General features: G+C 39.9%; 1 protein-coding gene across 2 annotated transcripts in view; it reads right to left on the bottom strand.

The window, feature by feature from the left end:
- The window catches only part of MCM9 (minichromosome maintenance 9 homologous recombination repair factor), an 82,717-nt gene that overhangs the window by 12,160 nt on the left and 51,957 nt on the right, over positions 1–18,600 (bottom strand). The window lies entirely within an intron of this gene.

Below are 18,600 nucleotides of genomic sequence, written 5' to 3'. Positions count from 1 at the left end.
TCAGAGAAACATTACGAAGTAGTTTTTGACCTGGGCCTTTCATGACATCTGGACTTATTCTGTGCGTTCACTTACTTTGTTTCGCTTTTCTAAAAGTGAAAGAAACAGGATGAAGGGAAAGGGAGGGAGGGAGGGATAAAAGAAGACGAAATCAGGAAAAAGAAAGGTTGATCAGCATAGTTTTTTTTTTTTTTTTTTTTGTGGTACGCGGGCCTCTCACTGTCGTGGCCTCTCCCGTTGCGGAGCCCAGGCTCCGGACGCACAGGCTCAGCGGCCATGGCTTACGGGCCCAGCCGCTCCGCGGCATGTGGGATCCTCCCGGACCGGGGCACAAACCCGTGTCCCCTGCATCGGCAGACGGATTCTCAACCACTGCGCCACCAGGGAAGCCCCAGCGTAGTGTTTTTGAGGAGCAACAGTGAAGGGAAGGCTGCGGAGGAGGGCTGGTCAGACGGGGAAGGACCACGGACCGGACACATGGGAGAGACAAGGGCAGTGGCCCAGGAAGAGGCACTCAAGTCTTCAACAGAGCAGTGACAGGATAGATACGGAGGTGACACAGCCTAGATGTTGTTTTTAAACTTGTTTATGCTGGGCAAGCCCTCAAAATACTATGGCACGTTCACTGACAGTAACAAGTATAGCATTCTTTCTCCGTGAAGTTGTATGCTGTCTAGTGATGACTGTTTTCAGTTACAGCGGCATGTCTGCCTCTCAGCAGTCACAACCCTGGGACATCGGCAAACATGTGCTATGTCTGTTAATCCCTGATCTATTTCCAGTTAGCTCTAGCAATTACCTCATGCCTGAACACTGAAAGAGTTTGAGAATTTTTATTTGTGGTAAATGTCACAAGAAGACACAGAAGAGAAAGACGAACAAGGCACTTTCACTGAAAACTAAATCCTCTTTTTAAAAAAATTATTGATAGGGAAAAAGTTTGAACAGAGAGTCCATATCTTAACATTTATGTACCAAAATGACTTTGTAAAGGCAGCTGTTTAGAACTCAGATTCAAGTTTGCCATAAAACCAATGTAATAAATGGTCCCTAACTAATCCCACAAAAAGCACATTTAATCCAATACTGAAGCGAGGCTGTTTGCATTTATCATAAAAAAGGAATATTGCTGCAATACTGGCAATGAAACAAAATACAACTGCATATGAATTAATCTCTCAAAAATTATTTTCTGAGAGGTAAAATTGATTGTTCTTCCTCTCTCTGACCAAGAGCTATTTACAAGCCATTTCCTGTGTGCAAAGGACTGTACTGAGAATTGAGAAGCGTGTATAGCTGGTCCCGGCCTTCAGTTAGTTTACAATAGGACTGCTGGAGGATAAGGAGGCTCAACACAGCGCCTGCCAGACAGGACGTGTGCAACGGAAGCTGGCGGCGGCGTCAGCGTTAGTGTCCGCAAAGAGAGACTTCTGTGGAGATGCCTGGATACGTGTAAGACATAGAATCTTAACGATATCCGTGACGTGAGAAGGAAAATGAGTAAGCCAAGACAGAAAAAAGGTGGTAAGTTATTCCTGAGGTAACTGGGAAAAAATGAAAGGAGAAGCTTAGGGAAGGGGGCTAAGGAAGATTTATACGTGAAGAAAACAGGTTTCCTGTGGGGCAGCTTGTGGAAATTCAAGCAATGAAGGTAGAGCGGTGGGCAGGAGAAGAGGAGACTGTGTGGGGTAGTAAGTCAGGCAGCTGCCAGTAGCAGAGAGGAGGATGGGGACGGCGTCAGAAGGGACAGAGTGGCCTCGATCACTTGAAAGAGGGGAAGACAGCGTATAAACCTGGTGGCTGCAGACCTGTGTACAAACATGACTGCATGACAAACTGAATGGGGCTGTAGCGAACAAAGATACTCACACAGTCTAAGTACTGTGTGCACAGTAATGCTTCGCTAAATACTACTGAATGAGGAACTCATGAATTAGGGGAAGGTAAGGGTCATTTTCCCAATCCAATACAAGCTCTACCTTCCTCAGTAATAAGAAGATAACTACCATATTTGTAATACCAAGCACTGTGTTAGGCTTTATGTATACATATTACCCCTAATCTTCACAACAACCTGAAAGGTAGATATTACTATCACCAACTTGGAAATAAGGAAACTAGAAGTCCCAAGATGTTAATAACTTCCCCAAGGTTACGTGGAGAGCCACAGAGCTGTGATTCAAACCCAGATCTGCTTAACTCCAAAACCAATGCTCTTTCATCTCCAGACTGCCACCCTGGTGGTGTCACATTTTAAACACTTCCTGTGGTCTTGAAGATTCTGCCTCATGTTTTAGGTATTCATTTCCTTGCCTTATTTTTTTCCTACTTAATTTGATCCCCCTTGAGGGCCTGTGACTTACTGTATAATGCTCACACTGTCACATACTAGATGCTCAATAAACCTATACTGAATAAGTGATAAAAAAATTAATCTTTACTTTACTTAGTACAGTATTTCTAAAAATTCAGAGTCATTTTATACCAACAGGCTTCATCAGTCATAAAATAATCACGCTAATATATTTTGTTTTCTGCATTAACTTCAAGGAGTGAAAACATTCCAGTTTCTGAAAAAGCTATTTTTCCATTTTTAATCCACATGTTTAAAACTTCCTACATACATGGGAGCACTTCTTCTAAACATCGTAAAGTTAAGTTACATAAATTATTTTTACCATGACAGGCCCTCCGGACAGTGTCCTTATTTTTGTGATGGTCCGCCATTACTCTCGTTACATCTTTACCGGTGATCCCCATCTTTGCTCATGGGTTTAATCACTACCTATAGGATGGCACTTCCAAATTTAGCTCTAGCCTGTGGCAGTGGCTGCTCTGTGTTCACCAAACCTTGTTTTCCTTTCTCCCTGGGGACAGAGCAAGACTAAATTTCTCATCCTCCTTCCCAGTTAAGGACAGCTGTAATAGCAAGTCTTGCCGATGGAATGGGGGTAGGAGAACATATGCTACTTCCAGGTCAGGCTCCTAAAAGCCTTCCTGTGCAACCCTCCCCGCTTCTCTCTCTCTTTGCTGGTACAGATGAGGATAAGGCCCTGGAGTCAGACAGCCACCTGAGGGACTATGGAGCACAGCGCCTCACCCTCCACCCACATCAGACTGTGACTCAAGCAAGAAAAACTCCCTCTGGCAAAACACTGCAGGAAGAGATGAGCACAGGAGAGAAGTGACCACTTTTTAAGGAGTAATGAAAGAGAATAGACAGCTCAGAAAGTTGAGGCTTTGAAGGGCTGGAAAAGACAGTTGCCTCTAGACCCCAGAAAGTAAGGGGAAAGACTGAAACAGGCCTTGATCAACAAAGGCCCAGTCAATTTTCTCAGTAGTATAAAGTGACCCAGATTAAGAGTGAAGCCTTCAGCTTAGATGGCCTTAGGGTAGCCACCATTAAGTTGAAGAAAAATGGAACGAAGGCCCACCCGTGTTCACAGCAGCTATCCACAACAGCCAAGAGGAGGAAGCAATACAAGTGTCCATGGATGAATAAATGGATAAACAACACACACACTCACACAATGAAATGTTATTCAGCCTGAAAGAAAGGAAATCCTGCCGCAAAATACAACATGGATGAACTTTGAGAACATTGTGGTAAGTGAATTAAGTCAGTCACAAAAGACAAATACTATATGATACCACTTATATGGGGTTTCTAGAGTAGTCACATTCATAGAAACAGAAAGTAAAATGGTGGTTGCCAGGGACTGGGGAGAGGGGAAAATGGGGAGTTGTTGTTTAATGGGTGTGGAGTTTCAGTTTTGCAAGATGAAGAGTTCTGAAGACTGGTTACGTAACAATGTGAATGTACTTAACACTACTGAACTGTATACTTAGAAATAATTAGGATGGTAAATTTCATGTGTTTTTTTTAACCACAATTTAAAAAAATGGAATGGAGAGCGTTATGGACTGAACGTTTGTGTCCCCCGAAAATTCCTATTTTGAAGCCCTGACACCCAAAGTGCTGATATTATGAGTTGGGGAGCTTAGGAAGGTAAGCAGGTTTAGACGGGGTTATGAGTGTACAGCCCTCATAATGGGATTCACATCCTGAAAGAAGAGGATGAGGGACAAGAGCTCTCTCTTCCGGCTCGCACGTGGAGGGGAGGCCATGTGGGCAACAGCAAGGATGCAGCTGTTTAAGAGCAAGGAAGTGGGTCCTCACTAGGAATCGAATCTGCTAGCACCTTGACCTTGGACTCCCCAGCCTCTGGAACTATGAGAAATAAATGTCTGTTGTTTAAGCCAATCAGTCTACAGTATTTTGTTATAGCAGCCCAAGACAAAGAAGAAAAAACCCCCAAAACCCAACAAACTGAGCTTGAGAAATATGTCAAGAAAGGAATTCTGGATACTGGCATATGCAACTGACTAGAAGCAAAGGGATCAGAGACCTAAATGACTACGGGATCTGCACTGCCAAAGAAACCACAAACTCAGTCTGAAGAGGCCTTTGTTGTGATGGAATAAAATTCATACTTTATGGCAAGACAAGAAAATTTAAACATAAAATTCTTCTCTGCCTATTTGGGCCTCCTCCCTCCCCTTTAGTGTGTATTGTGTACCTGCATTAACCAGACCTCTTTAGGAGATAACCTTCCTTCTTAATCTTGTAAGGGGCCACAATGATCCATGACCCACAACTCACTTTGTATGTGTAGATCTGGATTGTGTAAACTGTCAATAATACATCATTTGACATATAACCCTTCATGTCAAAAACTTATATAACTCTGCTTTGACCTCAGAACAGTCCTCAGAGCTTCCTGAAAGACTGTCACCCAGGTTATAATCTCAGGTTGGCTCAAATAAAATTTTCCATTTCTTTCTTAGATCGACTATTGATTAATTTTTTTCATTGACAATTGCTTTCAAGTTGTAAAAACAACCTTTTGCACATATGACACCAAAAGCACAAGTAAAAAAAAAGACAAAATAGGTAAAATGAACTGCATCAAAATTTGAAACTTTTATGCTTCAAAGGATGCCATCAAGGAGGTGAAAAAACCCACACACAGAATGGAAGAAATTATTATTTCCACATCATATATCTGATAAAGGACTTATATTCAGAACATACAAAGAACTCTTAGAACTCAACAATAAAATGATAAATAACCCAGTTAAAAATGGGCAAAGGATTGGAATAGACATTTCTCCAAAGAAGATATACAAATGGCTAATAAACGTATGAAAAGATGCTCAATGTCTTTAGTCATTAGGAAAATGCAAATCAAAACCTCAGTGAGGAAACCATAAACAAAATAGAAAAGACAACCTACAGAATCAGAGGAAATATTTGCAAACAATGCTACTGACAAGGGATTAATTTCCAAAGCACACAAACAGTTCATATAGCTCAATATCAAAAAAACCAAACAACCCAATCAAAAAATGGGCAGAAGACCTAAACAGACATTTCTCCAAAGAAGACATACAGATGGCCAACAGGCACATGAAAAAAGGCTCAACACTGCTAATTATGAGAAAAATGCAAATCAAAACTACAAGGAGGTATCACCTCACTCTGGTCAGACTGGCCATCTTCAAAAAGTCTACAAATAATAAATGCTAGAGAGGTTGTGGAGAAAAAGGAACCCTCCTACACTGTTGGTAGGAATGTAAAATGGTACAGCCACCATGGAGAACAGTGTGGAGGTTTTTTAAAAAACTAAAAATAGAGTTACCATATGATCCAGCAATCCCACTCCTGGGCATATATCTGGAGAAGACTATAATTTGAAAAGATACATGCACCCCAATGTTCATGGCAGCACTATTTACAATAGCTAAGACACAGAAACAACCTAAATGTCCATCGACAGATGAATGGAAAAAGAAGATGTGGTATATTTATACAATGGAACATTACTCAGCTGTAAGAAGAAAGACATAATGCCATCTTCAGCAACATGGATAGACCTAGAGATTATCATACTAAGTGAAGTAAGCCAGACAGAGAAAGACAAACATATAATATTGCTTATATGTGGAATCTGAAAAAAAATAAGATACAAATGAACTTATTTAAACAACAGAAATAGACCCACAGACATAGAAAACAAACTTATGGTTACCAAAGGGGAAAGAGGGGGTAGGAGGAATAAATTAGGAGTTTGGGATTAACACATCCACACTACTGTATATAAAATAGATAACCAACAAGGACCTACTGTATATAGGGAACTATACTCAATATTCTGTAATAACCTATAAGGGAAAAGAATCTGAAAAAATATCTATATATAGATATATAGATATATAACAGTATATATATCTGGATCACTGTTAATCAACTACACTTTAGTTAAAAAAAAAACACAGTGAGATACGACTTTAGATACACTAGTACTGTTATAATCACAAAGACAATAACAAGTGTCAGCAAGAATGTAGAGAAATTGGACCCTTCATACATTGCTCGAGAGATTGTAAAATGGTATAGTGGCTTTGGAAAACAGTTTAGCAGTTCCTCAAAAAGTTAAATATGGAGTTACCATTTGACCCAGCAATCTGCTCCTACGTATATACTCAAGAGTAATGAAAACATATGTCCCCACAAAAACTTGTACTTGAATCTTCTTAGTAGCATTATTCATAATAGCCCAAAATTGGAAACAGCCTAAATTTTTATCAACTGATGAATGGATAAACAAAATGTGGTATATTCATATAAAGAAAGACTATTCAGCCATATAAAGAAACAAACTATTGATACATGCAACAACCCGGATGAACCTTAAAAACAAGTGAAAGTTGCCAGACACAAAAAGTCACATCGTATATGATTCGATTTATATGAAATGTCCAGAACAGGCAAATCCACAGAGATAGAAAGTAGATTAGTATTTGCCAAGGACTTGGGAGAGACGGAAAATGGGGAGTGAGAGCTACAGGATATGGGATTTCTCTTTGGGGTGATTAAAATGCTCAGGAACCAGTGGTAATAGCTGCACAACTCTATGAATACACTAAAAACCACAGAATTGTATACTTCAGAAGGGTGGACTTTATGTAGTATGTGAATTATACCTCAAAGCTGTTAAGGGAAAAAGTCAGAGGAAAGGATAAAATAAAATGGTGCATTTGTAAAAAAACAAACAAACAAAAATAACAATCTTGGTCCCCTAAGCTTGCTCCAGGAGGATGCAGGCTGGGAAGTTCAGGCGCCACCTTCAGATATGGCCAAGGAGGATAACGGACAAGAAGAACCCTCTGTGTGCTGAGCTGAGCCAGGGGCCAGAGAACAGTGCGAAAGGAGTTATCTTCGAATTAGAACCAGGGTTTAATCACAAAACCTCCCTTAATAATGCCCGCTCAGCAGGACCCCAGAATTTCTACAGTCCAGTGCCCGCCATGTATTTTCCATTCTCCCCCTTTCTAAGTAGAGGCTGTCACTGTGATCAACCAGTCTGGTCCACCGTGGTATATACTGTGTGGGGTGGGAACATACTTGTCTTTCTCAGTTCGACAGTGCATTGCTGGGTTCCGTCGAAAGCTGACTTCTGAGACAAGGATTTAGGAACAGGGAGTTTATTTGGGAGGCAACCCTAGGAGTGGGGAAAGTCAGACCAGAAAAAGAGAAAAGTCAGTAAAGAGGACAATGAGGAGCAAGTTATGACGGCAGGAAATTGGGGCTCAGTCCCGCCAGGGAACCTCGAGGAACGTACATTAGAATTGTGCCACCCAGGGATGGGGAAGCAAAGATTACTGACTGACGATCCCTCAGTAGTTGAGGGTTACTTCTTAGGTTGTGTTAAGCCACGGTTTGCTACAGTGGTTAGTGTAGCCTGACCTGACTAATATATAGCACATCTCTCTACTGAGCTCCAGATCTGCTGGCTATGACAACAACCATCCCAGTGTTTAAGTGATCTCCTCCTAACCTAAAGAATCAGGCCAGAAAACAGCCTGGATGCAACATTCACATATCAGTTTCTGGATTATCCAACTTTTCTAGATTAACAGGGCCTCGATTTAAAAATAAAAATGTTTAGCACTCCCCAGAAATGGGAGGAAAAACCCCACAAAACTATACAAAACAAAAACATAATCATGATATTCTCACAATCCATTACATTCTTTTTGGCAATCTTAAACGCTGAGGTACACACACCCTCCCCTGCTTTCTAACAAGTTACCTTTCACATCTAGATTGACCCAATGAGGGGTAACAAGAGATGCACCGGCAATGGGAATAGGAAAGAGGAAAGGGGTGAAAGTACTGCTCGTATGTATCGTCTAGAAAGAACAGGACACTCTCCGAGTACCTGATTTGCACTTAGATTTTCACATCTTGGTGGCATGCTTGGATGCCTCTAAGGAACACTTCTCAATCTGTTCCCTCCTCTCCCTGTTTCCCCCTCTTAACCTGAGGCTAGTCTGTGAAGGATGCTACCAGAGAAGCAGCTTTTCAAGATCCTGGAAGGAGGAGGCAAGCTGGGTGCCAGGTGTGGAGGCATCTTACCCTGGAGCCATGCTTCCCAAGCCTGGCTTGTCGATGAGAACCCAGGTGGGTTTTAACAATACACATTCCCAGGTCCCACCTCCAAGATTCTGACTGGTAGGCCTGGTGTGGGCTAGAAAACTGAAGATCAGCCCAGTGGGGACTGGTGCTGTGACTCTTCCATGGCTATTAGAATCAAGGTGTACAATAAATGTTTACTTGTCTGTCTCGCTACAAGGTTGTCAGCATCTTGAGAACAAAGGCCTTGTCTTTTCATCTTTGTGGTGATAGTAGCTAGCAGAGACCATGATGCTGCTGAGTGTTTAAGACATGTTTACGGAGCAAGACAAGAAATTGCCATCTTGCTGTTTTTAAATTTTAGACTGTACTTCTACCTAGGCATATGAGTATAATTTAGTAGCAGCAAATATATAATTGCAATGTCAGATTTTCTCCTAAAATGTGTCCTCAGCAAATAGTGAGGGTATCCTCTATTATTTAAGAATCTGATACCCTGCCTTTGACGAGAAGCTATCCTAGTTAAGATTGAAAACAACCTGGAAAATATATGAAACATTATCTTTCCCAAATCAGTATTTAGTTTAGCATTCTACAGCCTTAAAGATCATCACCACATAAAGCTCTCTCAAATGACTTCACACAGTCATGTGGCATTGTGCTGCCATTTGCCAGTTGCAGGGACTGATTTGCACAGCTTAAACAGGTACATTCAAATACTGATACCCCCCTTTAAGTTTATACTGCATCCTTTCCTTCTTGGTTTCTTCTTCTATTTCATTAAGCAGCCAGGACAAATGTAAAGTGTTAAACTCCCAAACTTTAAAAATGTTTTCAGATTTAAGTAACATAAGCAGAGAACAATAAAACTATTGGTCTTTTCAAACAAATATGGATTCAATAAGACCTATATTTTGGTACTAACACTGTAAGTTACATTTTAGTAGACTGTAGACATCCGTAGTAGACATCCTGAGTGTTTTAGCATTTTTTTTCTATTCTGACTGCCCATAACAAGCTTTTACACCACAGAAATCATATTGACTGATTCTCTCCCAGCCCCTTGTGCATTTGAATGGTGAGTATACGGCTTATGATATGCCCTCGCAGGTATATGCTCACCACACGGATAAACTTTAACCTCAACTTAAAAAACAGTTTGTGGAACTGGCACAGTTACATGGAACAATTAAGTGTGTGGGTCTTATTTTTTAAAAGAATTCTCTACTTCTATGTAATGTATATAAAGTCACACACACATACACACACACACACACCCCTCTCTGCAAGATTCCCTGCAGCCTTGGCGGCCAGCCATTCTGATCCAGCAGTTCACATTGATACCCTAAAGGGAGATTATAATTCAAACAAAAATTCCTTCACAAGTCAATCAGACTTTAGTCACTTGAGACATGAGAGAGACAACAAGACAGAGAAAACAAAAGCATACATATCAAAGAGTTCCTAAAAATGATGCTGCAAGGTATCAAACATCTCAAAGACAATCTTGACATGGTCCTAGAGAATGGGCCCAGAACATCTGGATGATGATGGCTCATTGAAGGACTCCTATTCTAGGGGACAAAAGCCAAAGGAAGAAAAGTCTGAACTGGGGAGTGATGAGTAGGTAAGGTGTTTCAAGAGGAAAATTCAAGAGTATCCTTATTTTATTTTAGTTGAATACATGATTAAGTATTCCCTTTTCATACTTAACCCTTCTAACCTGCTTACTAATGAACAACCTGACATGCTTTATGTATCTAGAGACATTTTCTGAAAGAGTTCTGCATTTGGCAATTAACTGTATACTTGCCACTAGGAAGGTTAACAGGCTTCTAATTAGGGGGAGTGAACTTAAGATTCTGAAAACTGTTGGCCACAAGATTAGATGAGCAACTGCTTGAAGCAGATCCAACTTTTTCTTAAATTATAGAGTGACCCAGAGTAAGTGCTATGAAAAATGAACACATGAGTTAAGTGGAACCTGGAGAGTGTTTTCTTTGGTTCCCACCACCAAGGAGATGATAGATGGACAGTGGTAACTGAGGGCACACTTAACTGCCAGCCCAAGAGCAAAACCAACATGTACCATATTCTTGCACTTTTCTGTAAGTGGTATTACAGCTATTACAGTGACGTCAAAATAAAAGTTAAAAAAAAAACGTAAAAGGACAACTTGAATGGAGGAATAAAGATCACGTAAGCTATGGGAGCTATGATCTGGGGAGAAATTGTAAGAACTTCTACAAACTACAGAGCTTGACCAAGAGTTTACAACTCACTAGGTGCATGTGACTAAGTACTGTCTTTTAAAACCCTGCCATCCTTTTTGTCCATCTCTTTGAAATCCACTGAGCTCGAGACTTTTCTCATGAAGAGCTACCTCCTATTTAGATTGATTGACAGGGTACTCTGTCTGTGTAAACAAACTATTGTTTCCCAGCGTGGACAAATCTACTAGTACTTACAACTGACATATGACTTGTTCTTTGGTATATTTCTTAAGTGATTCTTTGTCCTCATTATAGTCCTGGACAGGCCAACCACTGGAATGCCCACCAAGCACATAACTCCACAATCCCTTGTATGTAAACTGCCGTACATGGACGACTGGCTGGGCCTGATATTGGAACCTGACCCAAGAGCAGTCAGCCCATAAACTGGCCAGAGGTCTCTGAGCTGCTCTTGCTAACTGGGCCTCTCTTGAGGGTATCTGACATGGACACAAGAGGGAGAGCTGAACTACTAAAGAGAGGTGAACAAGCCTAAAAGACACACAAACACACAGATAAATCAAAGACAGAGAAAATATGTGAGTCACAACAATGGGAGAGCAGGTCTGACAATGAATATACTTCTGATGCTAAGGTGGCAATGAGATAATATAGCTGCTATTTTATATCTACAAACTCCCATCCCCCAAGTTATGTTCCAGTCACACCAAAATGCAGCTTTTACTCTCCCACATACCCTAGCAGGCCTGGCTTAAGGTCTATTTCAGGTAACTTGAGCTAGTCTCATTATAACTTTAGAAAACCTTTACAGTTATCATCCACCTTGTAGCATTCACTATTTCATCCTAGAGCAGAACCATGTTTTGGCTGACAGCTCAGGGATCCTAGACAAATGCAGGAACCTGATGATGATGATGATAATGGCCCATATTCACTTATAACAATTTCAAAATCCAAAAAGCTCTTAAAAAAGGCAAGGTTTTCATAGGTAATCTGGCAGCAAACTCCGACCTAAATTGATGTGAGTCTTTATCCCATTTAGTGTGAAGTATTATAAGTTTCACTAAATAATTATTAAAGCGTTTGAATACAGAGTGCTGTCTCCGACACTGCTAGTGGGTTTCATAATACACGACACATGCATTGTAGTACTTTCTTAAAATTGAAACAGAAAATCTGAATTCCAACATGCATTTGGGCCCCAAGAGTTTCTGAAAGGAATTATAGACCTATAATAGTTAACACTTAAATGGCATTTATTATGTGCCGGGTTCTATCCTAAGCACTTTACTGGATTAACTCATTTAATTTTCACAACAGCCGTATGAAACAGAATAATTCTCACCATCCTACCACGAGGAAGCCAAGGCACAGAGGAGTTGCGTAATATGCCTGGCTAGTAGGAAGTGGAAATGGAACCTCAACCCAGCCAGACTAGCTCGGGGACTCTTGCTCTTCATCATTATGATAATTCTTTCAATACCCAATACATTCTTGTGGTCATTTAAAAAAGGTAGAGCTCTTGATGCAGTTTCCTGAACTTGTTCCATGTCTAGCACAGATCATGTTTCATATTTCATGATATAATGTGAAACCGTATTTTATGTATGTACATATTCTGCAATAAACCAGCCAGCAGCTGAATTCGTTCATCATGGCTGAGTTTGTGGGCCAGCCCATAATTTGCAGCATCTCATAGGTGGCACCTTAAAGGTTATCCATTTACTCATTAGATGCTTGAATTCCTTATACAATTTTTTCCTAGATGAACTTGAAGACCTCTAAACCCTATAGGCAGTCTACTTATCTCTAGGCAGCTCTAGCCACTAAGAAGTCTTGCTTGTACTGATTCTAAATATGCTTCCCTGAACCTTCAATACATTGATTCTAAAGAATATAGAACAAGTCTAATTCCATATCTATATTTGAGCCCTTCAAAATGATTGCAGATAACAATCTGTCAAATTACTTTTTCTGGAAATGGTTCAAGGAAAACACAGGTAATGTTTTAAAAATATACAGCAAAAGTTGGTGTTATTTAAACAACAAGAAAGAATAGCTTAAAAAACAAAATGTTGACGTCCAGGCTTCCATAGGATAATGGCAGCTGCTTATATCCAAATCTCTCAACACATGGTCCAGAGACCTTAGGGATAAACAAGAAGAGCAAATAAACCTGTAAAACAAAACTGAAAGCTAGCCAAGAGACAGAATACTACAAACTTCAATTTCCATGTAAACAGACATTAGAAACCAGCAAAGCTAATCTAGAGCCCATATTGGAACAGGAAGATGGATGGAGACTGAGTGAAAAGGAGGAGAGGGCAATGGGTTCCTCATGATGGAGGAACACAGATAAAACCACCCTTACAAGGAGGGAATCCCACACGGAGCAGGGAAATATTGAGAACAGCCTTGAGACCTCATCAAAGCAGTGACTACTGGGCAATAGAAAGAGGAACCTGAAAGTTCCTGGGACCAGAGGTGGCAGGCTTGGGAAGGGTCCTGGAGTGGATGGAGGTGACTTACAAGGGGCAAGGGTCCCTTGGAGTGTTGGCAATCAGGAGAAGGAGGCAAGTAGTATATTAAAGATCCACAGCACAAATGAGAAACACAAAATCAGAACACATCACCTGCCCCCCTTAAACCTTAGGAAAAAACTCTATTAAGTAAAATGCACTGAGCTGAGATTACTCTGAACTAAAAACTAGTACACCATCCAAACCTCTGACCACTACCTTAATAGAATAACTATTACTGATTAAGGAAAAGATAAGACATTTCAGAATGAATGGAAATAATATGCATTATTAGTACAAAACTACCACAAGAATCAAAATACCTTAGTTGACAAAACCCCCACCCCACCTCCCCCTAAAAAAGCCCACAAAGCAGAAGAAATCTGTATTTAATACGCTCACTTAAATTAAATATTCTTAAACAAACATTTGTATGTATGAAGAACCATTCCAAATCAGAATTCAAAAACCCAGAACAGAAAAATATAAAAAAGAGGAAGATGAACATCCAGAGATGACACAGGGAAGAAAATGGGGGAAGGGAGGGAGACAAAATAATTTCAGAACTGAACATTTAAATCTGGGCACCCAAAGAGAGGACAGACAGGAATGAAAATATAATAAAGGGTACTAAGGGGAGGAATACAAATGCCAAGAGAATAAAAACAAAACACAAAAGAGCTAAAAAGTCTCAGAAAAAAAATTGGTTGCTATAGAATCTAGGCAAAGAAGACCTAACATACATGTAATTGGAATTTCTGAAAAATAAAAACAAAACAAAGAACAGAATATGTGAAACTATAATTCAAGAAGCATTTCCAGAGAGAAATGAAGTCTTCTATTGATACATTTCAAAGAGCTCACTAACATCTAAAAAAAATGACCAAGGATAATCAACTAAGATATAGCCTAATAAAAGTATTACACTTAAACCACAAAGAGAAAAATCCTTCTGGGCCTTCAGGCAAGAAAATCAAATCACCTACAAAGCAAAGGATATCAGGATGGCATTAGATTTGTCAACAGCAACATGCAAAGCAAGATGACAGGAAAGAAAGTATAAGGCTAGGTCTTTATATCCAGTCACGCTGTTCTTCAAGTATCAAAGCTATGAAAAAGATTAATAGCTTTAAACCTGCACAAACTCAGTACAGTATTCAGGAACCCCTCCCAAGGAATCTGTTAGAGGAGACCTTCATTAAACCAAGAGATGACAGTGATACTCTGGCAAAAGGATTGATGGTGAGCCCTGAATATATTTAATTTTAGGTCTAAGACCAAAACCAAGGAAGGTATAAAAGTAGAAGAAGAGTATATAAATATAAGTGTTATTTGTCCTGACAAAGTATAAATAATATAACATTTTTTTTAATAGTAAAGAGAAGGGAGAAAAGGGAAAGTAGCATATGCTCATTGGTTACCAAATGGGTAATGAAGTACAGTCAAAGGATATTATTTAAAGCTCCCAAGGGAAGATAAAGGGGGCTGCAGGCATTATAAAAGGTATTTATAGGGCTTCCCTGGTGGTGCAGTGGTTGAGAGTCCGCCTGCCGATGCAGGGGACACGGGTTCGAGCCCCGGTCCGGGAGGATCCCACGTGCTGCGGAGCGGCTGGACCCGTGAGCCATGGCCGCTGGGCCTGCGTGTCCGGAGCCTGTGCTCCGCAACGGGAGAGGCCACAGCAGTGAGAGGCCCACATACCGAAAAAAAAAAAAAAAAAAGGTATTTATAGGTAAGCCCTAGAACAGGTGTCGTCAAACTACAGCCAGCGGGTCAAATCCAGCTCACTATCTATTTTTAAAGTAAAGCTTCACTGGGCAACAGCTACACCTATTCTTTTACATATTGTCTATGGCTTCTTTATTCTGTCCACATCATAGACATATTGATGCAGTCATATTGTCTACATTAGCAGAGGTGAGTAGTTGCAACAGAGACTATATAGCCCACAAAAGCGTAAAATATTTACTATCTGGACCTTTATACAAAAAATCTGCCAACTCCTAATGTATAACAAGAATGCAAACCTTCCTAAATGCCAAACAAATAGAAAAAGAAACGAAGTTTTTAAAAAAATGAAACACTTGACACCAAGCATATTGGTAATACCAATAAATGTAAATGTGCTTAACTCACATTAAAAGAAAAAGATTTTCAGGTTACTTGTAAGACAAAGCAAAGTAAAATAAAACCAACTTTATGCTGTATACAAGAGAACAAATTGCAATCAAAAGGCTGAACATAAAGGAAGAGGCAGATATATCAGGCAAATGTAAATAATATGAAATCAGGAGTTGTAATTTTGATACCAGGCAAGGTAAAATTCAGGCCACACAGCATTAACACAAACTGCAAATGCTAAAGCCACAGCAGCTACCTTGATAAAGCAGAAACTTTATGCAAAGTTTCTGATGTGAGAAATGCAAAGAGAAAACAACAGACACACAATAATAATACTTTAACAAACCACTTTCAGCCTAAGACACATCAAACAGACAAAAGGTAAATAAAGATATAAAAGACCTCATAACGTATAGTTTATAGGTGTGTGTGTGTGTATCACATCCTGATTATAAAGAATATAACTTCTCAAACAAAGATGGGCCAGTCATGAAATTGTTCTAACATGAGGCCACAAAGAAAAAAAACTCATGAAGTTCCTTAAAGTAGAAATAATACAAACAACATTCTCTAACCACAATGCAATAAAACCAGAAATGAATAGCACCATTGAAAAACAAATAATTTTCAAAAGGTCCTTCTACCTGGAGGTTAAAAAACTCTTTAAAACAAACCTTGAGAAAAAGGGGATGTACAAACCAAAACTGCAGAATTTATAAAAAACATATAAAAAATGATAATGAGGACACTACATATAATAATTACAGGATACCATTAAAACAGTGCCAAAGAGCATATATATTATGCTATCTTTTGCATAAGAAAGAGGGGAGGTGCACATGCACGTGTGCACAAACACCCACACACGTGTTTTTGATTATTTTTGCTAAAACAAAGAACATAGGAAGGATAAATCAGAAACCAAGGTTTATGAAAGGGATAGGAGAAAACAGAATGGAAGGTGAAGGGATATGAGTGTAACTTCCTTGGTATAATAGTTTTGACTTTTGAAATATGTTTTACAAATTCAGAAAACAAAATTAATCAAAAGGCAAACTCTAAAAGTGTACACAAACATAGGTTTAAAGACCTGTTTCCTAACTGTATACCAAATCAGTAATATGACCACACAAAGAAAAGAATTAATTCAAATAACTTTTGAACATGCACTCTGACCATATATAACCTTAGTGGAATATACTCTAAACCCAAAAAGAACTGCAAAGAAGGCTTAAATATTACTTAGTTTCTTTGTGGTTGTTGTTATAGGCAATGGTGTTGGGGTAATAATTCTGAAACTATTTTGGAGAATCAACTGAGTTCATAAACACAAGGAGTCCCTGTGAACACCTTCATATACAAATGAAGTAAGTAAGTTTGGAGAGTCATAAGTATCTTCTCACCCTCACTTTCCTATTGGCTAGAAAACTCTTTTGAAAAGTACATAAATGGTTGTACAACAATGTGAATGGGTTATATTTTTTCAAATTTGTATATTATTTTTTATTGTGGTAAAAAAATGCATATCATAAAATTCACCATCTTAACCATTTCTAAGTGTACATGCAATAATGTTAAATGTGTTCAAATTGTTGTGTGACCAGTCTCCAGCACTTCATCTTGCAAAACTGAAACTGAACTGCAAAACTGTTATCCACAGTGGCTGCATCATTTTATATTTTATATTTCCAATAATCCACAAGGATTCCAGGTGCTCCAATTGCTCCCCACCCTCACAAACACTTGCTCTTTTTGTTTGTTTGTTTGTTTGCTTTATGGTAGCCTCCTAACATTTGTGTGGTGATATCTCATTGTGTTTGATTTGCATTTTCCTAGTGATTAGTGATGCTGAGCATCTTTTCATGTGCTTGCTGGCCATTTGTGTATCATCTTTGGATAAATGTGTATTCAAGTTCTTTGCCCAGTTTTTAACTTGATTATTTTGTGTTGCTGAGCTGTAGGAGTTCTTTATATATTCTGGCTATTAACTCTTTTTCAGATACATTATTTGCAAATATTTTCTCTGATTCCACATGTTAATTTTTCACTCCATTGCATCCTTTGATGCTCCGAAGTTTTAAATGTTGATGTGGTCCAAATAAATAAATCTATCATCTTGCTAATTATATTCTCTTTGTCTCATCTATTCTTTGTTCCCTTTTTCTTCTCTTCCTGCCTTCTTTTGGATTATTTATGATATCATTTTACCTCCACAACTTACATATTAGTTTTAGTTTTGTCTCTTATTTTCTAGTGGTTGTTCTAGCATTTACATCTTTAATTGATTACAGTCTACCTTCAAATAATACCATACCACTTCAGGTAGAGTGCAAGGCCATCACAGTTAGGCCGGGGATTGGCACTGCTGTTGTGATCTTTACCCTTAGTGCAGCACAGACTTCAAATTCTTTCTATGCTGAGCTGTCATTACCCTGTGCTTTGTGTGGCGGTGTGGGGCAGAGCTGGAACATTATCCTTGGAGTTTCTGCTCCACCTTCAGCTTTCAGCAGTCCCTGCATACCTGCACCAGAGGGGTCTCATTCTGCACTCCAGTGCCTTCCCCAGTGGCAGACTGCTATTGCGTGTTACTGGTGTTAGGCTTGTTTTGGGGCCAGGTTGGTTCTTGGTCTCCTGGTCTTAGGCAGGCGCTGTGTATCTACTCTTGGAGGGGACAGACCAGAGAGAGAGCTGTAAGCCTTCCTGTCCCTCCCACCTGTGGCAGCTGAACCCTGCCATGTATCTGCGGTGGGTCTCAGGCAGGAAGTGTCTTTCTCTCCCTTTCCCAGTGGCACGGACCTCTGCTTTGTATTGGGTCAGAATCCTGGACCCGAGAGATTTTCCTGCCCTTCCCTTAGGAGATGATGGCTTTTGTTTCTACCCTCCTCCCCAAAGCAGCATCTTTTTGCCTGGCTCCTTTGGGAAGAAAGGAGGGAAGATTCTCTAACCTCCTCCTGAGGCAGAAGGATTTTTTTGCTTCTAGCCTTCCTCCAGAGGCCCGGGGATGAGAGGGTTTGTTGCCCTGGTCCCAGTGAGTTAAAAATTTTGCTTCATATGAAAGATGTGTCTGGAGAAGCAGCAGGGCTTCGTGCCTAGTACCCAGCAGCAACCCCCCCTCAGGTCTGCATGAATGATGAGGGCAGGCGAGGCATCTGTGGAGACCCAAGGAGGAAGGGCTTACAAGTGAGAACTCCCCTTGTACTTGGGGCTCCCAGTTATTCTAAACTGATACCCTATCCCATATTTGGAC

Source organism: Mesoplodon densirostris, chromosome 12 (assembly GCF_025265405.1).
Source record: "Mesoplodon densirostris isolate mMesDen1 chromosome 12, mMesDen1 primary haplotype, whole genome shotgun sequence".
NCBI lineage: Eukaryota > Metazoa > Chordata > Mammalia > Artiodactyla > Ziphiidae > Mesoplodon > Mesoplodon densirostris.
This window is presented reverse-complemented; position numbering and strand designations above follow the sequence as displayed.